Source organism: Pongo abelii, chromosome X (assembly GCF_028885655.2).
Source record: "Pongo abelii isolate AG06213 chromosome X, NHGRI_mPonAbe1-v2.0_pri, whole genome shotgun sequence".
NCBI lineage: Eukaryota > Metazoa > Chordata > Mammalia > Primates > Hominidae > Pongo > Pongo abelii.
In genome coordinates this window covers 13,459,094-13,486,115 of record NC_072008.2, presented here as the reverse complement: position 1 = coordinate 13,486,115, position 27,022 = coordinate 13,459,094, and the positions used below count along the sequence as shown (strand labels likewise).

At 40.5% G+C, this 27,022-nt stretch overlaps 1 long non-coding RNA gene across 1 annotated transcript in view; it reads left to right on the top strand.

The window, feature by feature from the left end:
• The first annotated feature begins 4,073 nt into the window (after positions 1 to 4,073).
• The window catches only part of LOC129052891 (uncharacterized), a 44,610-nt gene continuing 21,661 nt past the window's right edge, over positions 4,074 to 27,022 (top strand). The window contains exons 1-3 of the long non-coding RNA XR_008518020.1: positions 4,074 to 4,162; positions 10,861 to 10,997; positions 18,837 to 19,011. This is a non-coding gene — a long non-coding RNA (uncharacterized LOC129052891). The remainder of the gene's footprint in view (positions 4,163 to 10,860; positions 10,998 to 18,836; positions 19,012 to 27,022) is intronic.

Here is a 27,022-nt window from a genome sequence, read left to right as displayed (position 1 = left end):
GTTATTTGGTTTCTTGAATTTCTAGCTGTCTGCTATAGTAACTTATGTAGTAAAAATCATGTGTGGTGTGTGTATTTGTGAATGTATGATGCACACACACAAAGACAGAAAAAGGGATAGAGAGAGACACCGAAACAACTGAAAGACAGGAGCATACAATTGTGTTGGAGCAGTGAAGGTGATTTCCATTTCTTCTGTAGGAGGGCTGGCTGCTGGCTTAGGTTTAAGTGGCTTGGGCCTTGCCTTGTCAGGTTAAAGAAGTAGCATCATCATCTTCTTGCAATATACAAACTGAAGATACCATAGATCTTTTCATTTAAAAAAAAATTCTATTGGCCGGGCGTGGTGGCTCTTGCCTGTAATCCCAGAGCTTTGGGAGGCCAAGGCGGGCGGATCACGAGGTCAGGAGTTCTAGACCAGCCTGGCCAACATGGTGAAACCCCATCTCTACTAAAAAAAATACAATAATTAGCTGGGCGTGGTGGCGGGTGCCTGTAATCCCAGCAGCTTGGGAGGCTGAGGCAGGAGAATTGCTTGAAATCAGAAGGCAGAGGTTGCAGTGAGCCGAAATCACACCACTGCACTCCAGCCTGGGCAACAAGAGAGAAACTCCATCTCAAAAAAAAAAAAATCTGTAGAATTCAGTTCTTGAACTCAGAGAACTTGTGTTTCTGCTCCTGTTTTGTAACATGCATCTGCTATGTTTTGAATGTGTCCCTCAAAGTTTGTGTATTGGAAACTTAATCCTCAATGCAAGTGTTGTGAGGTGGGGCCTAATAAGAGATGATTAGGTCATGAGGGCTCTGCCCTTGTGAATGAATTAATGTCATTATCATGGGAATGGTTTAGTTATCTTGAGAGTTGGTTTGTTATTAAAGTGAGTTTGGTCCCCTCTTGCTCTGTGGCTCTTGTTCTCCTTTGCTCTTCCACCTTCTCCCGTGGGATGATGCAGCACGAAGTCCCTTGCCAAATGCTGATGCCATGCTCTTGGACTTCCCAGCTTCCTGAACCAAACCATGAGCCAAATAAATTTCTATTCATTATAAATTACCCTGTCTATGGTATTCTGTTATAGTAACACAAAACAGACTAAAAAAATGTCCTTTAATCCTCAAGTTTTCTCATTCTTGGAGGTATCTAGCGGTGTGCCATTAAATATTTAGTAACTGGTACTCAAGAAATAAACAACACAAACAACAAAATAAATAAACGGACTGTGTAGCCTTTGCCAATTCTCATGGTATAAATGCTCACACCATGGATGATTTCAAGCTACTAATATAATGTGACTCCTGAGCTGTGCAGAGATGCACAATTGGCTCTCATGAGTGGGTAGGGTCTGGCTCCATCACACTGGGTGTAGCCAAAATAACACTAAACAGAATTAAGAAGACTTGGGACAGTGTCTCATCTGTAAAATGTGCATAAAATAACAGCTCAGATTACCTCATGGGGATATATAGTCACTTTCAAGTGGAAATACTAAAGAAAAACTGTAAAGAACTTTGAAAATATTTTTACAAATATAAATATAATCATTACAATCCTTGGAGAGCCCCAAATTGCTCAATACCCAAAAGTTTTTTTTAAAAAATGACTTGGACTGCATTAGTTACTGCTTTTAAAAATGTGTTTTGTATCTTCTGGTCATAAAAGATTCAAACTGTGTGAAAAGAGCCAACAGCCCATTTGACTTTAAGTTCAGAACAATGAACTCATCAGAGTTATTTTCACATGTACTGTAGTTTGGCCTAGAGCCACTGGTCACAAGAAAGCATGAGTGTGTTCTGGGCAGCATTTCTGCCTTAAGCAGCTTCAAGGCAACACCTCCAAGACAAGGAGATTCCCTTTGCAAATCTCCTTGAGGCCTTTTCGTGGTTTACAGAATTTTAACTAATTAATGTTTAACTTGGTTTTGTAAACAATATTACACAAAGAGAAACCCTGTTAATAGAGACATCCTCTCTAGAAGTGTCTTTTTAGAAGAGTGCTGTCCAATGAAATATACTGTGAGCCATGCATTAATTTTTTTTTAAGACAGTCTGGCTCTGTTGCCCAGGCTGGAGTGCAGTGTCACAATCTGGGCTCACTGCAACCTCTGCCCCCTGGGTTCAAGTGCTTCTCCTGCATCAGCCTCCCAAGTAGTTGTGTGTGCCACCACATTTTTGTAATTTTGGTAGAGACAGGGTTTCACCGTGTTGGCCAGGCTGGCCTCAAACTCCTGACCTTAGGCAATCCACCCACCTTGGCCTCCCAAAGTACTAGGATTACAGGCATGAGCCACTGTGCCCGGCCATGCATGTAATTTTATTTGTTTAATAGCCACAGTAAAAGACATAAAAGAAATGGGTAAAATTAATTTTAATATTATCTTTCATTTAACCCAATATATCTAGAATATTTCATTTAACCCAGTATATCTGGAATATTATTTCAACATGTAATCAGCAGCAGGTATCCCTTACCTGGCCACCCCCATCCTTTCCCTCAAACTGCCTTTGAAAAATCTCTACTAAAAATAGAAAAAATTAGCTGGGCGTGGTGGCAGTCACCTGTAGTCCCAGCTACTCGGGAGGCTGAGGCAGGAGAATGGCATGAACCCAGGAGGCGGAGTTTGCAGTGAGCTGAGATCGCGCCACAGCACTCCAGCCTGGGCGACAGAGCAAGACTCCGTCTCAAGCAAAAAAAGAAATAAAGAAAAATAAAAGAAAAATCCCTAACCTACAAACTTTGGAAAAGAATGATTTGAGTACTAACTCTGCATCCCACGTGGCATGCCCAGCTTTGTGTCTTAAACTCTCTACTACACGCCATGGTCTTTCTTATTGCAGTGGCTAAGAAGAACACCTTGGGTAGTTACAATAATCTCTTGATTCCAAGAAAACCCAATGTTTAAGGAAACTCTTTTATTCTGACTATAGGAGCTTTTGTTATGGGAATTGACTATGCAGGGAAAACTCTAACTTTTCCTTTTCCATTATCCATTAATTGGGTTGTCAGGGCAATCTAGATTGAGTGTGCCTATAATTTGTAGGATGGCCAACCATTCTGATTTGCCCAGGACTGAGGGTTGTCCCAGTACATGGACTTCGGTGCTAAAACTGGGAGAGTCCCAAGCAAACTGGGACGAATTCATCACCGTAAATTTAGAGAAAATGTTTTAAGCACTGCTGGGAGAGCCTATGTGGTGTGTCCTTACAGCAAATATTTGGGTAACAATCTCAAGATTGCTTAAACTTCTCGATGCCTCAGTTTCCTTCCTGGCCTCAGTTCCCATATTGGTAAATAAGGATCATAAATATAACCTATCTCATACGGTTACTATGAAGATTTGACGTATATTTAAGGTGTCTAGAGAAATGTAAGTTGCTTTAAACAGACTTGGCAGATAGTCAGTGCTCAGTTCATGTTTATTATTAGTTTTTTTATTTGTTTCTTGAGATCAGGATGCACATCTGATATCTCGGCATCACCCCTTCCCCAAAATGCTTAATACGCTACCGTAAGTAGAGTAAACACTCATCAAATATCCACTGATGGCTGAGCCCAGCAATCCCAGTTGTCCTGGCTCTGGTCTGGATGTGGAAGCCAGTCTCTGAGGCCTCCCAAATATGGTCAATGTGGTGCGTCTCTGTTCAGCATAGGCACTGACTGCTTCAGGTCTTGGTTTCTGGCCTGTCTGGTGTCCTGCTGTGAAATATGGCATCATCAGATGGTGTCATCTCTGGCCAGAACCTGAGTATCATCTCGAATTATTTTCCCATGATTATCTTTGCAAAGCTGTTGGGTTCTGGCTTTTCCAAACAGCACAGCCAAAAAGAAGGCTTCCACATGGGATTTAAGCTATATGGCATCAAGATTGGTTGCCTTCCCACTGCCAGTATCCTTCTGCTTTTTTGTTTCCAGCAGAACCTGCCTCCCATGCTGGAGACAGAGAATGCCAGAGACTCACTTTCCCAGCTTCCCCTGTGTCTGGAGCAGGTGACCCATTCCTGGCCAATGGAACCAAAGAGAATACCTGCTAAGGGATTCTGGGACAAAGTTCCTCCTACCTTTTCTGTTATTTGCTACTTGGAGCTGAGGGGGCCATTGCAAGACCGTGACAGAGAATCAAGAGAACTACAAAGAAGATGGAATTGGATGGAAAATAAAGAATGAATATGTGAGTCACTGCTGCTTTGAAGTCATTTAACTGCTGAATTAACCAAGTCTGGAACCTCCTGCCTCCAGACCTCTTATTATGTGAGATTTATCAGTAGACCCCTGTTGTTTAAGTCATTTTTAGTTGGATATTTAGTTTCTGCCCTGGAAAATATTCTAACTGACACAAATGAGTTCTTTGATGGCCCTAGGAAGAATTAGTCCTTAATTAGTCATAATCCCATGTTCTTTCTTCAAGACCCCTGCTGCCAAAAGCCAAGGGTAATCTGTCACTTCTAGAACTTCTCTGGCCGGCCCCTGCAGACAGTATAGTTTGATGGTTATGAGCACAAATCCAGGAGTCAGATCTTGGCAAGTGTGAGCTTTGGCAAGTTACTTAAACTCTCAGTATCTTAATTTTCTTCATCTGTGATCTGGGAATGATGATAATAATGCATCTAACTTGTAGAGTTTTGTGTTAAATGAATAAACACACAAAAAGTACTTGCCTGGCTCATAATATGCACCATAGGTGAGAGCTGTTTCGCTTATTTACTATTCATTTTATGTAACCTTGTGCTGTTATTGATTTACACACACACACACACTTCTTCCATTGCTCTTTCATGTCTCAGTGGTTGTACTTATCATCCATAAAGAGAAATTCCATTTTCTAAAACAGCACATTTCTAGGAGCCAGGGAATATGCTTCTTCACTCACTAGCTGTGCCATGAGCACTTCACTTATTTTCTCAGTATTTAGGTTTCTTCATCTGATAAAGAAAGCTGGCCAGGTACAGTGGCTCATGCCTGTAATCCCACCACTTTGGGAGGCCGAGGTGGGTGGATTGCTGGAGTCCAAGGTGGAAGGATTGCTTGAGGTCAGGAGTTCAAAATCAGCCTGGGCAATGTAGTGATACCTCATCTCTACTAAAAATAAAAAAAATTAGCCAGGCATGGTGGCATGCACCTGTAGTCCCAGACACTCGGGAGGCTGAGGCTAGAGAATCACTAGATTTAGGGAGGCGAAGTGAGCTGCGCAGTGAGCTATGATTGTACCACTGCACTCCAGCCTGGGTGACACAGTGAGACCCTATTAAAAAAAAAAAAAGAAGAAGAAGAAAGAAAAGGGAAGGTATTGTCTTTATTTCAGTTCCCCCCACAAAAGACCCTGATAGAGTGCTAGTCATTTACTTGGGAGGTGATTCAAGGAAACTCCAATAATGGAGTGAGAAGGTGAGCCTGGAAAGGAAGGAAAGGCAGGGAAGCCATTAAAAGGTACACTATCAAGCTACTTCCTGCTATGGACAAAGGGACCACAGGGCTTCATCCCATGAAGAGCTCTCAGCATAGACCACCCCATGCCTCAGAGGTACGCCCCCAAAGGAAGAGCCTGCTGGCTATTTAAACACCATCTCCCTTCAGGCATTGGTTGAGAGCTGCTGGGACGGTGGTGCATTCAATCTCAGCCTCTCCTCCCTCTGTGGGTGGGCTAAGCAGGCCCAGCCTCGAGAGGAAATTGGCAGTCAGCTGAAAGTGGGGCAGCACATACCACAATGGGAAGGTCTGAGGGGGGCCTCTCTAGGCTAAAGTGGTGATTGATTCAACTCAGTAAATATGTTTTTGCGGGGGAGAGAGGGAAGTGGCAGAAGCTATTCTGTCCAAAGAACTTTGCTAGCTAAGCAACAGGATATGAAGATGAGTAAGAAATGGTTCCAGACTTTAAGGGTGTCACAATTCAGTGGCAGAGATAGGCATGTTAACAAATATTATGTTAACAATCTTTACTGTGTAAGGAGTCCAAGACTAGAAGTTTGTTTATTTTTACCTAACAGATTGGTAAATAGTGAGGCTATGGGAAAACAGACACTCTCATGTATGGTTGCTAAAAGGAATGATTTGCCAATGTTTTTCAAAAATACAAATGTGTTTGTTTACCCTTTGACCCAGCAATCCATCTTCCCGGAATTTATCCTATAGATCTGCCTCTACATGAACAAAATGATGAATGTGCAAGGTGATTCACTGCAGCATCATTGTAATAACAAAAGACTAGAAATAATCCAAGCGACCATCAGGAGGGACTGGTTAAATGCAGTGGAGTAATTTGCAGCTGTATAAAAGAGTGAAGGAGTCTTCCCCAGAATATATTGTTAAGTTAAAAAAAATCAAAATGAAAAGGCAGAGTATATATGGTGAGATAGAGGATTCAGAGCTGATCAAGGAAAGGACATGACCACGAAATGACAGTAGCACAAATGAACTTTGTTTGGGTGGTGCTTGGTTAGGGTACCTGAGTGAAGTTCTTCACAGCAGGAGACGTTCCAGAAAGAGCAGCATGGAACCACCACCCAGAAGAGGAAGAGAACAAGGGCATTCCCAGGGGAGAGGGAAATTGGAGAAGTGGCTCCTGCAGGTAGATGATGTTACCCAGTAACAAGATGGGGAGTCTTTGGGTCAGAGAGCTTGAATTGGCAGCAGTGGCTTGGTGTCTTTCGTATCCCCAAGGTTCATCTTATCTATGGCTAGCAGATGTTGGGTACAGCTTCATAGGATGTGCAAGACAGGCAGACTTTAAATAGCTAAAAATATGGTTATTTGGGCTACATTTAAGGCAATCAGATGTATATGAATTTGAGTTTAGTGCCAGAGGGCTTTGAGCTAATTGTCCTAGCCTGCTGTGAAGAAGTAAACAACATGGGGACCAATATCCAGGGCCCCCCACCTTTAGCCCATTTATATAACAGCATGTAACATGTTAACTCTATGTAAGAATGAGGGAGAAATCAGAACATATATGTGTTTGTACATAGTTCCATAAAGAAACATTGGAAGTGTATGCAAGAAACTAATAAAAGGAATGAGGCAATAGGGTGGAGGACAGACCAGCTTATGGATGCCAGTAAGACTTCTCAGTATATATTTTTTATACCATTTTTATTTTTGAACCACGTGAAGGTATCACTTGAAAAAACAAGTAAAATTAAAGCAAACAAAGAAGAGAGTTGTCCAAAGTTCACAAGCATCATGGAGGCAGGTGGTTAACACTGTTGGAGGGATGGCAGATTATGGTTTTAGTGCAATCACATCATTCAGGTATTTATTTACTGTCCACCTTGTCCTAAAACTTTAGTTCTGGCACATAGTAGGCACATGATAAATATCTTTTTGAATTAACAAGTAAGCAATGCAGAATTTGAGAAGCTAGTTTTCTTTTTCTTTCTTTCTTTTCTTTTTTTATGGAGAGACAAGGTTGCAATCTTGTCTAGGCTGGAGTGCAGTGGTGTGATTATAGCTCACTGCAACCTCAAACCCCTGGGCTCAAGTGATCCTCCCACTTCAGCCTTCCAAGTAGCTGAGACTGCAGGCATGCCACCATGCCCAACTAATTTTTTAAATTTTTTATAGAGAGAGGATCTCACTATGTTGCCCAGGCTGGTTTTGATCTCCTGGCCTCAAGCAATCCTCCTGCCTCAGCCTCCCAAAGTGCTGGGATTATAGGCGTGAACCACCACACCTGGCCAAGAAGCTAGCTTTCAAGTTCAAATACAATTTCTAGGGGCATTTTATAAATTGTAAGTTGCTATTGAAAGAAAATAATTGTTTTTATGTTTCTTACATCCCTTACAGAGCTTAACAAAAGTATCCTGCGCTTCTTAGACCCTCAGATATTTATTGAACAAATGATTTCATTAAAAAATAATTTCCAGATTTCTGCTGTGATGGTACTTTTCCACTTAGGAGGCTTAGTTTTAAGTAAATTTCAGTTTTAAAAAGCACTTTTTTCAATTATTAGTTTATTCAACAAATATGTGTTCAACACTTACTATGACCATGACTGAATAGCCACCAAACGCATGATTAAATCTCAGTCCTTATCACGCATCAGATTTGCATATCATTTATGGCACATGTAGGTATGTTGGGCAGTCAGTAAAGAAAACCTGCAGAATTTATTCTGGTGTTTTTTTTTTTGTTTTTTTTTTTTGAGACAGAGTCTCGCCCTGTCACCCAGGCTGGAGTGCAGTGCTGCGATCTCAGCTCACTGCAAACTCCTCTTCCTGTGTTCACGCCATTCTCCTGCCTCAGCCTCCCGAGTAGCTGGGACTACAGGCACCCGCCACCGCGCCCTGCTAATTTTTTGCATTTTTAGTAGAGACTGGGTTTCACTCTGTTAGCCAGGATGGTCTCGATCTCCTGACCTTGTGATCCACCCGCCTTGGCCTCCCGAAATGCTGGGATTACAGGCGTGAGCCACCACACCCGGCCTGAATTTGTTCTATCCTTATGAACAGTGCTTGCTCAAATGTAACCCTGAAGTTTTTTTGTTTTGTTTTTGTTTTTTTTCTTTACTGAGTACAAAAGAATATTCATTTCTGGAAGAAGATATTTGCAATACATACATCCAAAAAGGATTTATAAACAGAATATATAAAGAATTTCTCCAAATCAATAAAAGAGGACAAAAACCAATTTAAAAATGGGCAAAAGATTTAAACAGGCACTTTATAAAATAGGATATCCAAATGGCCAATGAGCATGTAAATATGGTGTTCAACATAGCTGGTAATAGAAAAATGTAAAGTAAAACCACAACAAGACATCACTATGTACATGAGAATGGGTAAAATTTTAAAGTCTGACAATGTCAAATGTTGGTGAAGATGTGGAGCAACTGGAATTCATATACTGTGGTGGGAATTTAACATGGTACAGCCCCATGGAAAATTGTTTGGCAGTTTCTAATAAAATTACCACTTGACCCAGCTATTTTAAATGAAAACATGTTTGCAAAAAGATTCATATATGAAGGCAACAAAGGCCTGGTCCCAATGTCCCTCCCTCCTCTGGGCTCTTTGTGGGCATTTGTTTCATACCACTTTCACCAATACACTTGCTTGGGTGTCTATTTCTTTTTTTTTTGAGATGGAGTCTCACTCTGTCACCCAGGCTGGAGCGCAGTGGCATGATCTGGGCTCACTGCAAGCTCCGTCTCCCGGGTTCACGTCATTCTCCTGCCTCAGCCTCTGGAGTAGCTGGGACTACAGGCACCCACCACCACGCCCAGCTAATTTTTTGTATTTTTAGTAGAGACGGGGTTTCACCGTGTTAGTCAGGCTGGTCTCGATCTCCTGACCTCGTGATCCACCTGCTTCGGCCTCCCAAAATGCTGGGATTACAGGCGTGAGCCACTGCGCCCAGCCGTGTGTCTATTTCTTAGCTGGATTATGAATTTGCATAAAGCATAAATGTGATGTATGTTAGCTACTGCAGCTACCAGGCATTCCTTTTTAAAAATCCCCAGAGTTTAACTTATGGCCTGCTGCCTAGTAGGCACTCAATAAATGTTGAATTAATGAATTGCCTCCATTTCAAACTAGTCATTTAAAAAAAGAGCAAGTGCCATGTTTTTACCCTCTGGTATCATTGCATGTAGTGCCCCTTTAGGCTAGTCTGTACAGGATGGGAGCATTTTCATTGAACTATATAGGTTTAAATAACCATATGCACGATGCAGAAATTAGAACTTGAAAGTGATAAACAGTGTCCGATTCAATACAGAGTAGCCTAAATGTAAGCCAGTCATGGTGCGTTATGCCCTGTCATATGTGGTATGTAAAACGAAGCAGAATCAGTAGTTCTTATGGGCAACTAACTGTGCTTAGCAGCTGCCAAAAATTCACTGGAAACCCCTGAGCGGTCAGACTTGTGGTGCCTGGAAAGCAATCCGAAGTAAATTAACTAATGATCATACAATATTCTTATTCTCCCAGATCATCTGTTTGCTGGCATGAAGAGTGGGTGGGAGGAATTGTAAAAGAGAGAAAAATAAAGCAGCAGAAAAAGCTGTAGAACACAGCAAGAATATCTTTCCCGGAAGGTCTCTGGGCCCCATATCCTAATTATTTTGTTCCATCCTCCCCACTGAATACAGAATTTCTGAAATAATGCGAGAGTTCAGTTGGTGCAGCTTAGTCCAGCCTGAATTGAGAATAACTCTTTGTTCTTAAAAGACTCTACAGTGCACCAAGAACAAGGAAACATTTTGGAAATAACAGTTCTGTGATGCCTCCCAGGAATAGATGATAATCCTAAAAGCATATTTCCATTTCTAACTCCAAGGGCACTTTAATAATGGAAGGCATGTAAGTAGCTAACCGTGGAACATTTAAAATCAGAGTACAATGTCTATGACATATTCATATTTTAACAATCATTTTTAAATACTCAAGATTCTACCAAGATCTATTTTTCTTTCTCCACGATAGATAACATTGGATTGTCACATCATGCTTCATTTATTTCTGAGATAAAATTAAACTCAGAATGATTTTCTGCTATTTATTGCTTTGACATACTATTTTTACATTTAATACTGAATGTGGAAAAAAAAACCCTAATGCCATTTTCTTTAAGAAACATCACACGATCTTGCTGAAATGTTCATTAATATTGGTTTAATGGAGCTTTGGATTAGCATCCTAAAAATTTCGCTGTTTTAAATTTTCAAAATGCAAACACAGACCTTTCCCCTTTGAGTGTTTTCAAGTGATAGCTATGAATTAATTAGTCATTTTTATAAACACAAATGTTCTTCTGTAATTTGTAAGCCAAAGAAAAGTTACTTTTTTTTTTTTTTAACAAGTTCCAATCAACCATATGACTTCATGCAGTTTTAAATTTGGGGCCCTAAATCTGATTCTCAAATCCTTGTTCCAGGGTATGTGACAGAGCTCCCTCCTGGTGGTTTTTAAAGATGCTGGAAAGAGTGGTGGAGACATGGAGGCCTTAGAAGATGCCCTTGTAGTGTTGTCTTCAGCCTTCCTGGGGACTGTTGGAATCCGCTGCAGAGATGAGTGAGTAGTTAGACCGTGTCTCTTCTGAGCTGTTTGGCTGGGCTGTCATACATTTTGCCTCTGTTTCCAAGTCCTCCTCTGTGTGGTGCATGATGTGTGCTTCCTGCTGCTTGGTCTGCCTGCCTGAAAACCACCACACCATCACAAACTACCAGTTTTAATAAAATTACAGAATTCAAGTGACAAGCACAACTGGCCTACACAGCTGTGAGAACAAATACAACTGATTTGAAGTAAGCATACAGCCCAACTGGTCAGAGAGAAATGCTCAAGGGTGACAGAGAGAGTGGTCTATTAGCTATCAGTGTTCAGTGTGCCCTACCAGTGTGTAGAAGAGGGAATGGAGGCTGGTGAATCCCTGGTGTTGGTTTGGCAAAGTGTCATACCAGAGCTTCTGATGTACTTAATGCAGGGCTGGTTTTTGGAGAAAATTGTAAAGAAATGTGCTCACTTGATGTTTTGGGGAGCTTTATTGAGGTATAGTTCATAAATAGGGATCATATATATTTAAGATACACAACTTGATGTTTTGATACATGTAGACATTGTGAAATGATCATTGCAATCAACTGAATCACTTATCTATCACCTCACGTATTTTCTTTTCTTCCTTCTTTTCCCTCTCTCGTTCCCTCCCTCCCTCTCTCTTTCTTTCCTTCTTCTTTCTTTTTCTTTCTCTCTCTCTCTCTCCCTCCCTCCCTCCCTTCCTTCCTTCCTTTCTTCCTTCCTTCCTCTTTCTCTTTCTTTTCATTTCCTTCCTTCCTCCCTCCCTCTCTCTCTTTTCTTTTTCTTTCTTTCTTTCTTTCTTTCTTTCTTTCTTTCTTTCTTTCTTTCTTTCACTGAGTACACTTGATATCTACCCTCTTAGCAAATTTCAAGTATATAACACAGTATTGTGACAGCACAGTAGTCGCTCTACTGTATATTAGACTCTGAGCACTTATTCAACTTGTATAACTGAATTTTTATTGCCTTTGACCAACATCTCCCCACTTTTCCCCCACTTTAGCAACCATCATTCTACACTCTACTTCTAAGAGTTTGACTATTTTAGATTCTACAAGAAACATGCTCAGTTGGTTTTGATGCCCTGATCTTGCAGCATTCTCTGCCCACTGGCAGACACTCACAGTCCTTGAGTTTCCCTAGCTTCTCAGGGCCTCCCACCAAGTCTTTGCACCCAGTACAGGACACTGCCTCAATGCTTCTAGATCCCATTTCAGTGGATGGGATTTTAGGGCCTGAGAGTACAGAATTTTAAAAAATAAAGTAAGTGCAGAAGTATGAGTCTCTAGAATGCTTTTCCTTGTAGTGTACTGGCTTTTGCTTGATAACCCTTATTATTTGCTAGATACAGAGCTAAGTCCTCATACAAGGAAGAGTTACAGAAAGAGAAAATGAAAGTATCCTTGCCCTTTGGCAGCTTACATTCTAAGCAAAGTTGAAATGCACATGTAATTTCTAATTAACCTTTAGGAATACAAATAAATCCGGAAACAAATTAGGAGACATACCAGAGAGAATGTGGCCATTTTGAAATGCCCTTTTCTCTCAACAGTCCTTGTGATTTCTAGGATTATTGGGTTTTCTTCTTAGGCTATCCCATTAAACCTTGCAAGGTAAGGTAATGGAGAACCAAAAATGTCCCAGTTTCTTCTTCAATAAGTGGGTCTTTGTAGGTTGAGTCCCAAGGACCTTGCCAACAGTAAATGATCATATACTTGATGTGTATTATGATTGTGTGTGCTTATTTCTTTTAATCTTGCCCTCTCGGCTAGACTATTATTTTTCTTTTCTTTTCTTTTTTCTTTTTTTTTTTTTGAGACAGAGTGTCTGTCACCCAGCTCACCCAGGCTGGAGTGCAGTGGCACAATCTTGGCTCACTGCAACCTCCGCCTCCTGGGTTCAAGCAATTCTCATGCCTCAGCCTCCCGAGTAGCTGGGATTACAGGCACCCACCACCATGCCCAGCTAATTTTTTATATTTTTTAGTAGAAGCGGGGTTTCGCTATGTTGGCCAGGCTGGTCTCAGACTCCTGACCTCAGGTGATCCACCCGCCTGGGCCTCCCAAAGTGCTGGGATTACAGGCGTGAGGCACTGTGCCAAGCCCTAGACATTTATTTTTCATAGTACCTTTTCCATTTAGAGTCCACACAACTTCAGATCTTTGTCCCTAATGGGTGTGTATTAAATGCTAATTTACATATGTTATGTATGTTATGGCAAACTGAGCAAGTATGGTCATTACAGGCAAATGCTTTGCCTGTGGCTGTGATTTCCACATTGCTGTATACACAGCACATCTACTCCCAGGCTTGTTCCATTTTCAGACCTTGTGTGATGGCCCTCAGCACAACAGAAAGTTCTCCAACTGGTAAACTTTTCCCTACCTGACTCCTGAACTGTGGTACCTGCCAAAACAGGTCCAAAGACTATCCCCAGCCCTTTCTTTCTTTTAAGCCCTCCTAACAATGACTGTGTTGTCTCTCCTAGTATTCTGTGTGCTTCTAACATTCTGCTTTAAGAATACAGCACTGTCTTTCAAGAGGCTGATTAGAAGGAAACAGAAATTGGGCAGTTGAAGACGATTCCTAGTCATGTTCTAAAAATAACAGATTGTTGAGGCTGTGTTGGAAGTAGCCTTCTTGAAATGCACACACTGTCCTTGTCTGATCATTGTCTATTGTGTTGAGTAAGGTGCCTTATGCACAAGAACATACAGGCCCAGAGAGCTCCATTGCCACCATTTTTAGTTAGAGGTCATAATAGCATAGCCCCAGGGGTTTCACTTTTCAGTCTGTCTCAGTGGAACTGATCTTGGAAATCGCCTCCTCCCACAGTCTTGTCATTATCCCATTTTCAATTCGCCCTGCTCACTGGCAGATAGCATCTCTTTGGGAGATGGATGGGGACTGCAAGTGAGTAGGGACTGCGGGCTGGGGGTGAGCCCCTTCTCTGAGCTCCTCTTGTCTTTACCAGGCTTTTAAAGTGCACAATCATTTTTTCTTTTATGATATAAAGGTGGCAGGTTTATGTACAGTTAAGGAAGAATCCTTTGCAGGTGGCTAGATTTTTATTTCTGCTCGCTGCAGGTGGAAGGGGGAGAACTAAAAGGATATAATATAAATTAAAACCCAAGCAGGTGGTTTCATGCTCAGGGACCGAGTTGGAAACATTGCTACTTGGAGGCAATATTCAAATTAAAATGAGGAAACACGGACATGCTTCGATTACTGTGACAGATAATGTCAAGAACTTCTTTCCTGGCAGGATAGATTCTGATGTGGACTAAAATTGATTTGTGTAGTTATTGCCCAATGGTCTGTGGAAAAGTAAACATAGAGACCAAAATAATCTCTTTACCTATGGACCCAGGAGTAGTGAAAGGAGATGCACCACCCCTGGCTTATGGAACTGTGTGTCAGGTTGGGACCATAGCCTTACTCTTGGGAGTGGGCAAACCCTATCATCAGGCCCTGTGTGGAGGGAGTCATCTCCTCCACAGCCCAGGACTCTTTACACAGGGAAGAATACCACCTTTTGGCAGAGGCAAGAGCACTTCATGTTAGTGATGCTTCATGTGACGGAGGATAAAGGGACAACACTCTTGTCTCCTGGCGTCCGGTAATTTTCATCATTTTAGAATAAAAGGAAGGTGCTGTCAAGACAAACGAGGAGTTATTCTTAGTTTTGGCAAGCCCTGAAACAGTGATATGGGGGCTGAAGAGTTCACATGGAGTAGAAAGTTATTGCCAAGGTAAGTGATCGCACAGGCCCATGATCCCACAGTGCATACATTGACTCTGTAATTCGGTCTCCATAGAAGTTGATTCAGCACCACTTTTGCACAGAGTGGGTGTGGCTGTCACGAAGAGAAAGCCAGTGGGAGCAGAGATAGTTGATTTATGTAACAACTTTCATGCCTCATAGAAAGTTCCATTCTCTAGAAAAAATAATTACCTGCTTATGAGCAGTTCTTTGGAGCAGAGCTCTGCTTCTTTTCTGCATAGTACAAACGTTATTTATTTCTAACTTTTGCCTCTGGGCCCGCAATATGTAGTGCAAATATACCACAGAAACACGAGACCTCTAAGGCAGCCAGGCACAAAGTGTGCCTTCAATTTTTCCTTCAAATTGAAGGAAAAAAAGCAAGTTTAAAAAAGAGAAATCATAAATCATCTTCTTGAAAAAATTACATGCGTAACACCAACCATTCTTCAATTCCTCCATAGCAATTTGACCTGATACTCATTTTTAAAACACAGCTCTCATTCTGGGTATCCTCTCAGCTTTCTGGGATAGGTTCCTGAAACAAAAGCCAAACAAAAGCCGAACATTCTAATGAAACATGGCCACAAACACTGGTGCAAGAAGTCTCCAAATCACTCAAAAGAATGTATATAGCATGAGTTGTAGGGAGTACTTTCTAGATGAATGAGCCTTGGGCTTGTTTTCGTCACCGGAAGGAAACGATTGTCTGACATCTTTGGAGTTGGAACATGGCTCTGAGCAATTAAATTATTTTTGACAGAACTGCTTAAGGCAACTTCATATGGTTGGGGGAAGCCCTATGAATTATTGAATTGCCGATTTTCCTGCACACAGAATTTCTCACATGAACCAATTTACCATGGGGACAAATAAAGTTCAAAGCAGGAAAAAAAAAGCAGAGGCAGTTTTTGAGAAGGAATGTTCTAAGAACCTGGGTGCTGGGGTTTGGAGTTGATCAAGTTTACCAGCTTCTCATCTCTGCTCCATGAGGGACTAGAAGCTGGCATTCATGAGATTACTGGAAATGATCTACACACAAAGGAATTTGATAAATGCTAGCTTGGTACCCACTATAATATGTGTTTTGGGTAAGAGAGGAGAAAATGGAGAGACAATGGCAAAATGTACAGAGTCAGCAGTTCTGACTAGGAAGAGGAAGCAATAGTCATTCAGCTCATTTGCTGCTCAAACCAAACAGATCCACTTCATACCAACAGAGTTGCATGGGGGCCTCCTTATCCCTGTGTCTCAGGAGTTGGAGTCTCAGCCTCGGGTCTTTTTCTGCTCCAGCAGGAGAGGATCTGCTTTGGTTTGCAGCAACAGCAGGCAGATGGAGAACCTGGTACTGTTTGGGGCTCTGCCTGTTTGGTGGTAACTTCTCAGATAGACAAGTGGGCTCCTCTCTGCCTGCAGAGAGCTGTTATCATATATATGACTCTCCAAGAGAGCAGCCAGGATAGGCCTTAGGCATCGTTAGAAAAAGAAGTTGAGGCTGAAGATGGCTCATGCCTGCGTTCCCAGCATTTTGGGAAGCCAAAGTGGGAAGATCACTTGAGGCCAGGAGTTTGAGACCAGTCTGGGCAATGTAGCGAGACCCCATCTCCACAAAAAGAAGAAGAAGAACAACAAAAAATTAGCCAGGCATGGTGGCCTGCCTCTGTGGTCCCAGCTACTCAGGAGGCTATGTTGGGAGGATCACTTGAGCCCAGGAGGTTGAGGCTGCAGTGAGCTGTGATGGCGCCACTTCACTCCAGCCTGGGTGATGGAGTGAAACCCTTTCTCCAAAAAAAAAAAAACAAAAAAAGAAAAAGAAAAGAAAAGAAAGAAAGGAAGGAGGAAAGAGAGAAAAAGAAAGAAAAGAAAAAAAAGAAAAGAAAAAAGAAAAGACGTCAATTAAATTGACTCTCACCCAGAGGCTTTCCCTTCCCTGAGGCCATTAGCTCTTTCTCCTAGCAGAGTCTATTAACCTCATAGAGTCTGTATTAGTCTGTTTTGCATTGCTATAAAGGAATAACTGAGACTGGGTAAAGTATATAAAAAAAAAGAAGTTTAATTGGCTTATGGTTCTGCAGGGTGCGCACGAAGCATGATACCAGCATCTGCTTCTGGTGAGGGCCTCAGGGAGCTTACAATCATGGCGGAACATGAAGAAGGAACAAGCTATCACATGGCGAGAGGGAGCAAGGGAGAGAGGAAGGTTGTAGTCTCTTTTTAACAACCAGATCCTCCTGAACTCATTACTAGGGGGAGGGCACCAAGCCATTCATGAGAGATCCACCCCCACGAGCCCCACCTCCCACTAGACCCCACCCCCAACATTGAGGATCACATTTCAACATGAGATTTGGAGAGAACAATATCCAAACAATATCAGAGTTTATTCTCATTAAATGGTTGATGACTACTGAGATTTTGGGCAGAATCATTCTTTGTTGTGAGGAACTTCTCTGTGCACTGTAGGATGTTTAGCAACATACCTGGTCTCTGCTCACTAGATGCCAGTAACAAATAATAATTTATAAATCTATGTATGTCTCATGCAATATTTGGAACATAGACACACTAAGTAATTAGTTACTATTTATTTGAAATCTAAATTGAACTGAGTGTCTGTATTTTATCCGGAAACCCTTCTTGGGATATAAAAATTGCCTAGCTTGAGAACCACTGGGCTTAGGTATTTTCACTTTGACAGACCAAAGGAATCAATTTCTAACTGTAAAACTTCCACTTCCGCAAGGTGGAGGGTGAAGATATAAAATGGCCAGTAAGTACACAAAAAGATGCTTAGCATCATTAATCATTGGGGAAATGCAAATAAAAACCACAGTGAGATAACACATCACACCCGCTTGGATGGCTGTATTCAAATAGACAACAATAGCAAGTGTTGATGGGGAGGGGTAGCTGTTTGGAAAGCTGTCTCCAAACAAATTTTGCTCTTGGCCTCACAGCACATACCTCTCTGGACTAATGACATGATGAGGGTTAACCTTCCCAAAATGGAAGAAAACATACCATGAGAACAAAACATGAACTAATACCTTCAGAAAAAATCTCTGCTACAAATCTGGCAGGTTCCCTTGCTTTCTCTGCTTCAAGTTTTCCTTGCTTCCACCCACCCTCCATATCGCTAAGACAGTGGTTTTTCTAAAACAGGAACCTGATTGTGTGACCCTACTCCTTGAAAATATAATGGCTGCCAATGACAATGGTAGCATCCAAATGCCTTCCAATGGCAGTCAAGGTCTTCTGCAGTGTAACTCCAACTCATGCTCCCAGTCTGTTTGTTTGTTAATAACAGTCTCATTGGCATATAATTCACGTAGCCTACAATTCACCCACTTACAAGGTACAATTCAATGTACTTTTAGTGTGGTCACAGAGTTACGCAACTGTCATCCCAATCAATTTTAGGACACTTTCATCAACTCCAAAAGAAACCCAGTATCTACTAGCAGTCACTTCCCATTTCCCCCCAAAATCTTCCCCCCATCCCTTGGCAATCAATATGCTACCTTTTGTGTCTGGCTTCTTTTCATATATTTTTAATTAAGGTAAACGGAAATAGACTTTAAAACTTTTTGAGAGTTTTTCTGTACATTTGTTCAGCTCAGTGGATCCCCTGGGAAGTCTGAGGGTAGGTTGGGAGGGACTGAAATAAACAAGATATTGTTTATATTAACGGTCAGACCTGTGTCGGCCACACGTCTGAAACGTTTCACCCCCTTATCTACTTTTATCTCAAATATATGTCCTTAATGTGTTTCCCACAGTTCTTATCAGTCCTGTATTAACTAGTTATGACTTATAGGATTAATTATCTTGTCATAAAAGGCGTTAGCTGAAGTAGAAATGTGCATAATCAAAACTCTTACTTTACAGCCAATATGTAAAAATGCTAGCTCTAAGGCTAGCGTGAATTGACGTCATTTAAAAAGCTTTATTCCACTGTCTAATTGTGAAATAATATCAGCAAGGCTTGTTAAAAGCAACAAAAAACAATTTGTAATCAAAAAAACCATTTGTAATCAAGATCTCATTTCTGTGTTTTTTTCCCAACATAGTACAGCAAATAATAGTAGAGGCCCTCTCTGGAGGCTTTCATAAACTTTTCAGCCTGGATTGTGGGAGACTGAGGCCTGTAGACCCGTCTTAAATCACAAAACCGTTCTATTGATTCTGGCTTAAATGGATCTACAGCTGAACACAGAAGGAAACAAAGGGAAGACAAGGAAAAAGGTTAGTAGTGACATCAAATGTGGAGTCACATGATTTTAAAGTTACTTATTCATTCAGTGTGAAATAATTACTTCATTAAAAGCAATCCTCCAAACATAATAGTATTAAATTACAGTGCTCAAGGCTCTACATGCTCCTGGGTAAATTGAAGAGCCTCTAGATTGAATTCATTTTTCATCCTCTACTTGGTTTGTATTGGCTTTTTCTAGCCAGGGGACTAAGAAGAACAGAAGATAACGAAGGAGGCTGGAAGTTTCCATCTACATACATTCTAATGACTTGCAAAACTAGCTCTTTCAAAATTAAGACATGAAAGGTTTTGAACGAGTTTACTCTTCTGTTTGGATATTCCCCAAACAGAAATTATATAAGAAGCAGCAGTATTTGCAGTGATCGCATCAGTGGTCAGCAATTTAATTTTTGTTAATAATGGTCATGTCTACCACTGACAGAAGAAAAGCATTAAGAGATCATCTTGTCCTGCCTTGAGGCAGGTAAATGTCTGAATCATTCAGAACAGATGGCCTTTCTCTCCTAAAGGATCTAGGGGGTTAAGGGGGGGGAAGGAAACTGCAGCTTAACTTGATGAGCAAGAGATTTTAAACAGCAATTCAACTCAATTTTTACCCATCCTTCACTTTTGTCCGATTTCTCTAAATGACCTCAATTCCCTAAATGATCTTGTCCACCCAGCTGAGACAGAGAAAACAGGAACATGGAGAGTTATAGTGCACACTTTCTTGCGTTAAAAATGAAATTTCATTTGATTTAGGGTAGTTTTGCCTCAAGCTATCTATTGCCAGTGTTTGTAATTACATTTCCTAGATGATATGATCATGGTAATGTCAGAGGTGTTTAAACCAGAGCAACTCCATCTTGAATAGGGGCTGGGTAAAATAAAGCTAATAAGTTAAGGCATTTTAAGTTACAGGATGAGACTGGAGGTCAGCACAACATACAGGTCATAAGGACCTTGCTGATAAAATAGGTTGCAGGAAAGAAGCCGGCCAAAACGTACAAAAACCAAGATGGTGATGAGAGTGATCCCTGGTTGTCCTACACGCCCACCAGCGCCATGACAGTTTACAAATGCCATGGCAACATCAGGACGTTACCCTATATGATCTAAAAAGGGGAGGCATGAATAATCCACCCCTTGTTTAGCATGTAATCAAAAAATAACCATAACAATGGGCAACCAGCAGCCCTCGAGGCTGCTCTGCCTATGGAGTAGCCATTCTTTTTATTCCTTTACTTTCTTAATAAACTTGCTTTTACTTTGCACCGTGGACTCTCCCTGAATTCTTTCTTGTGCGAGATCCGAGAACCCTCTCTTGGGGTCTGGATTCAGACCCCCTTTCCGGTAACAGTAATGTGGCTGATCACCTGTATAAGAATATCTGATGTATTAACTATGACAATAAATGTTATTTACTAATAATACTTTAAAACACGAATATTTCATTTTTAAAGTGCTTTTTAGAATACACAGAACTCCTCCATATTATATTCATTTAATGTTCAGCAACCTTCTAAGGTATATCTGGCAATTCCAGTTGCATAGATAAAGAAACTGAAATCTCAGGAAAGTTAAATGACTTAGTAAAAATAACTCTGCTAGAAAACATCAGTGCTCTAATCCAGGGATTAGCAAACTACTCAACTCTTTGGCCAAATCCAGCCTGTCACTTCTTTATGTATTGCCCTCAAGCTAAGAATCATTTTAACATTATTAAATGATTTTTTTAAATTCAATGACATTAGATTATATGAAATTTAATTTCAGTGTCCATAAACAAAGTTTTATTGGAACACACATGCCCATTTGTTTACATATTTTCTATGGTGCTTTTTCATGCCACAATGGGAGAGTTGAATAGTTCTGACAGGGACCATATGGCCCACGAATCCTAAAATATTAACTGTCTGACCCTTACAGAAAAAGTTTACCAACTCCTGCTATAATTCAACCTGAAATTGTACCCTTGGATAACTTTTACTAGATGGACATATGGAAAACAATAATAAAAGAAAGATGGTTCATTGGAATTGGCATTGACCTTGCCACTTTGCCAAACACGCAATCAAATCCATGAAACGATTTCAATAGTATTCAATGGTCTTTTGCAAGATCACAAGACCATAAACTAAACAATTGTTATTTTCACTTTGTGTTCCCAGCTGCTCTAAAAACATTTTAATTATTTGGAGTCTTTTAAAAAAGAATATATCAATACAAAATCATCAATATTTCAGGAATCATTATGGGATTTTTAATATGCAAATCTGTCCATAGCAACTGTTGAGACTTCTTTGAGAGTGGTTTATTATTATTATTATTATTATTATAATTTTGAGACGGAGTCTCGCTCTGTCGCCCAGGCTGGAGTGCAGTGGCGAGATCACTGCTCACTGCAACCTCCGCCTCCTGGGTTCAAGCAATTCTCTGCCTCAGCCTCCCAAGTAGCTGGGATTACAGGTGCCCACCACCACGCCTGGCTAATTTTTTTGTATTTTTAGTAGAGATGCGGTTTCACCATCTTGGCCAGGCTGGTCTTGAACTCCTGACCTCATGATCCACCCACCTGGGCCTCCCAAACTGCTGGGATTACAGGCCTGAGCCACTGTGCCTGGGCGAGAGTGTTATTTTTAAGAGGTAAATTAAGTATGCACAGTTAGCAATTTAGCTTAATCCTCACTCTGCCTCTTGAAGTATTCAGTTGGCTACTTCTAAACAGACCACAGGCCTTTCATTTTGTTCTTAGAAATACTTTATTCACCCCATTTGCCAAATCAACGGCACACATAGCTGGTTTAGAAAATGTGACATGAAAATGATGTTGTAAAATTGAAGGAAAATAATGCCTGATTTCATTACCACACGAGGGAAACCCCCTCCGCCCCCCAACTGCCCCGACCCGCTGCTGCCCCAGTTGAATAGTCCTCCACTTCATCAACACCTCAAAAGGAAAACCTCCAGGCTATTAGCATCATTCATCTCTGGGAGATAACTGTCATTCATCCTTACCGAGATAACTCAGTTTTACTTGAATAGAGTACCCGAGTTGCTAAAGAGATCATTTTACTGAGACGTAATTTACTTACAATGAAATATACTGATTTTAATGTTTACTTTCATAAGTTTCACAAATGCACATATGCATGTAACCTGCCTCATCAAGACATAGAACATTTCTAATCACTCCAGAAAGCATCTCCCCTGCCACTTCGGGTTAGTAACAGCCACACCTCCCTATCCCCAACCCCAAGCAACAACTTATCTGATTCTATTACCACAGATTAGCTTTATCTGCTTTAGAGCTTCATAAAAATCCAATTGTAACCGCCCAACGGGTTCCTTTTGCCCACTGCCCAGATAGAGCCGATTTATCAAGACAAGGGAATTACAATAGAGTTCAATTCACGCAGAGCCGGCTGAACGGGAGACCAGAGTTTTATTATTACTCAAATCAGTCTTCCTGAAAATTTGGAGACTGGGTTTTTTTGAGGATAATTTGGTGGGTAGGGGGCCAGGGAGTAGGGAGTGCTGATTGATCAGGTTGGAGATTAAATCATAGGGGGTCGAAGCTGTCCTCTTGCGCTGAGTTGGTACTTGGATGGAGACCACAAGACCAGATGAGCCAGTTTATTGATCTGGGTGGTGCCAGCTGATCCATCGAGTGCAGGGCCTGAAAAATATCTCAAGTATTAATCTTAGGTCTTACAGTAGTGATGTTATCCCAAGGAGCAATTGGGGAGGTTTAGAATCTTGTGGCCTCTGGCTGCATGACTCCTAAACCATATTTTCTGATCTTGTGGCTAATTTGTCAGTCCTGCAAAGGCAATCTGGTTCCTAGGCAAGAATAGGGTTGTTAACATCTTTACTTCAAAGTTAAACTATAAACTAAGTTCCTCCCAAAGTTAGTTCGGCCTATGTCCAGGAACGAACAAGAACAGCTTGGAGGTTAGAAGCAAGATGGAGTTGGTTAGGTCAGATATTTTTCAGTCATAATTTTCTCACTGTTACAATTTTTGCAAAGGTGGTTTCAGCATCATGGAATATAAATTCTTTTGTGCTTGTCTTTTTTTTTTTTTTTTTTTTGCTGAGCATGTTTTTAAATTTGTCCATGTTGTTATATGTATCAATAATTTGTTCTTTTTTTATTGCTTAATAGTAAGCCATTGTAAGAATATACCACAGTTTGTTTATCCATTCTCTTGATGGACATTTGAGCTATTTCTTATTTTTAGCTATTATAAATAAAGCTTCTACGGATATTTTTCTACAAGACTTATGTGCACATATGTTCTCATTTATCTTGGATAAATACCTATAGATGAAATTACCGGGTCATAGGGTAGGTATATGTTTAACCATTTAAGAAACTGCCAAAGGGTTCCACAAAATGGTTGTATGATTTTAAACTCCTTCCAGCAATATGAGAGTTCCATTTGTTCCACATCCTTGCTAACAGTTGATAATGTCTGACTCTTTAATTTTAGTCATCTTAGTGGGTGTGTAGTGCCATCTCATTGTGGTTTTAATTTGCATTTTCCCTGATGCTTAAAGCTGTTGAGCATCTTTTTAAAAGATATGTTTATTAGTCATGGTTCTTTCATGAATGTCTGTCCAAGTCTCCCTCATTTTTTATTAAGCTACCTTTTATTATTAAATTATATGAATTCTTTGTATGTACATATTTTTTTGAGGCGGAATTTTGCTCTTGTTGCCCAGGCTGGAGTGCAATGGCATGATCTCGGCTCACTGCAACCTCTGCCTCCCAGGTTTAAGCGATTCTCCTGTCTCAGCCTCCCGAGTAGCTGGGATTACAGGCACCCGCCACCACGCTCAGCTAATTTTTGTAGTTTTAGTAGAGACGGGGTTTCACCATGTTAGCCAGGCTGGTCTCGAACTCCTGACCTTGTGATCTGCCCGCCTGCCTCGGCATCCCAAAGTGCTGGGATTACAGGCGTAAGCCACCTCGCCCTGCTGAATTCTTTATATTTTTAAAATGTAAGTCTTTTCCAATTTTATATGTTGCAAATATTTCACCCAGTATGTGGCTTGTCTTTTTATTCTCTTAATAGGGTCTGTTGAAAAGCAGTTTTTAACTTTGGTAAAGTCTAATTTATCAATTTTTCCTCTCATGGCTAAAGCTTTCTGTGCCCTCTCTAAGAGATCTTTACTTCCTGCATGGTTACAAAGATATTCTCCTGCCTTTATTTTAGAAGCTTTATAATTTTAGCATTTATATTTAGGTCTATGATTCATCTTGAATTAACTTTTTGCATGTGATGTGAGGTAAGAGTCAAAGTTCTTATTTTTAAAAATATGTACATCCACTTTGTGTAGTGCCATTTGCTGAAGATGTATTAGTATTTTTATTTGCATTATTTAGATGAAGAAAATGAGATTGAAAAAGCCAAGTATTTTGTCAAGTCACATGGCTGTCCATGTGACTCCAAAATCTGTATTCTTTCTCCCATCAAGCACTTTCTATGTCAGTTATCAATATGACAGGACGTCATCAATCCCTCTCATTCTGTCCTTTTCCTCCTGAGCAGATGAGAACAATATACCCTTCACTGTTTCACTAATCCTTCTTCTGTGGCATTCCCAAACCCTATGACCAATTCTTTAAACCTGGCCATGATGATCTTTCAAAATTTATTACGTACTAAATGTAGTACAGTGAATGAAAGGAAAAACCCACTGAAGACACTGTGTCTGTCAGTCAAGAAAATGAACATCTTTATATGAGAGATTAGGTTGATAGGCATTAATTAGACATTCAAACTTTTCTGCAGAGATCCCATAAACTAGTACAAAACACTCAAGGGCTGAGAGGACGAATGAGGAAAAGTGGAATTTTGAGGACTTGTAGATTCCAACGTTATGTCTGCAAATGTTTGTGCTAACCCAAGTTTGAGAAATCCTGTATTAAAAGTTAAACATGTCACACAGGCAGATCACTTGGCACCAATGCAATGATTAAGAGAAATGCAAATGTGCACCTTGAATTTGAATAGCAGTATGTGGTTGTATGATCGCTGACCAGGTAATCTAGAATATGCTGTGTTGTTATATATTTTTTTAACATTTTAGAAAGAATTTTTAGTTAAGAATTACAAATAAATAGAAAATAGGAAAAAAAAAAATACTGTCCTAGATGCATTTTTTTTTTGCAATTCTTTTTTTTTTTTTTTTAAACTTTACGTTCTGGGATACATATGCAGAACATGCAGGTTTGTTACATAGGTATACATGTGCCATGGTGGTTTGCTGCACCTATCAACCTGTCATCTAGGTTTTAAGCCCCAAATGCATTAGGTATTTGTGCTAATGCTCTTCCTCCCCTTCCTCCCCATCCCCCGAAAGGTCCCAGCTTGTGATGTTCCCCTCCCTGTGTCCGATATTCCCCTCCCTGTGTCCTCATGTGTTCTCATTGTTCAACTCCTACTTATGAGTGAGAACATGTGGTGTTTGGTTTTCTGTTCTTGTGTTAGTTTGCTGAGAATGATGGCTTTCAGCTTCATCCATGTCCCTGCAAAGGACATGAACTCATCCTTTTTTATGGCTGCATAGTATTCCATGGTGTATATGTGCCACATTTTCTTTGTCCAGTCTATCATTGATGGGCATTTGGGTTGGTTCCAAGTCTTTGCTATTCTAAATAGTGCTGCAATAAACTTACGTGTGCATGTGTCTTTATAGTAGAATGATTTATAATCCTTTGGGTATATACCCAGAAATGGGATTGCTGGGTCAAATGGTATTTCTGCTTCTAGATCCTTGAGGAATCGCCACACTGTCTTCCACAATGGTTGAATTAATTTACACTCCCACCGACAGTGTAAAAGCGTTCCTATTTCTCCACATCCTCTCCAGCATCTGTTGTTTCCTGACTTTTTAATAATCGCCATTTTAACTGGCATAAGATGGTATCTAATTGTGGTTTTGATTTACATTTCTCTAGTGATCAGTGATGATGAGCTTTTTTTCATATGTTTATTGGCCACATAAATGTCTTCTTTTGAGAAGTGCCTGTTCATATCCTTCACCCACTTTTTGATGGGGTTGTTTTTTTCCTATAAATTTGTTTAAGTTCCTTGTATCAGCTGAAGGAGTTTTGGGGCTGAGACGATGGGGTTTTCTAAATATACAATCATGTCGTCTGCAAACAGAGATAATTTGACTTCCTTTCTTCCAATTTGAACACTTTTATTTCTTTCTCTTGCCTGATTGCCCTGGCCAGAACTTCCAAAACTATGTTGAATAGGAGTGGTGAGAGAGGGCATCCTCGTCTTGTGCCGGTTTTCAAATAAAATGCTTTCAGCTTTTGCCCATTCAGTATGATATTGGCTATGGGTTTGTCATAAATAGCTCTTATTATTTTGAGATATGTTCCATCAATACCTAGTTTATTGAGAGTTTTTAGTATAAAGGGATGTTGAATTTTATTGAAGGCCTTTTCTGCATCTATTAAGATAATCGTGGTTTTTGTCATTGGTTCTGTTTATGTGATGGATTGCATTTATTGATTTGCATATGTTGAACCAGCCTTGCATCCCAGGGATGAAGCCGACTTGATCATGGTAGATAAGCTTTTTGATGTGCTGCTGGATTCAGTTTGCCAGTATTTTATTGAGGATTTTCACATCAATGTTCATCAGGGATACTGGCCTGAAATTTTCTTTTTTTGTTGTGTCTCTTCCAGGTTTTGTATCAGGATGATGCTGACCTCATAAAATGAGTTAGGGAGAAGTCCTTCTTTTTCTATTGCTTGGAATAGTTCAGAAGGAATGGTACCAGCTCCTCTTTGTACCTCTGGTAGAATTCGGCTGTGAATCCATCTGGTCCTGGGCTTTTTTGGTTGGTAGGCTATTAATTACTGCCTCAATCTCAGAACTTGTTATTGGTCTACTCGGGGATTTGACTTCTTCCTGGTTTAGTCTTGGGAGGGTGTGTGTGTCCAGGAATTTGTCCATTTCTTCTAGATTTTCTGGTTTA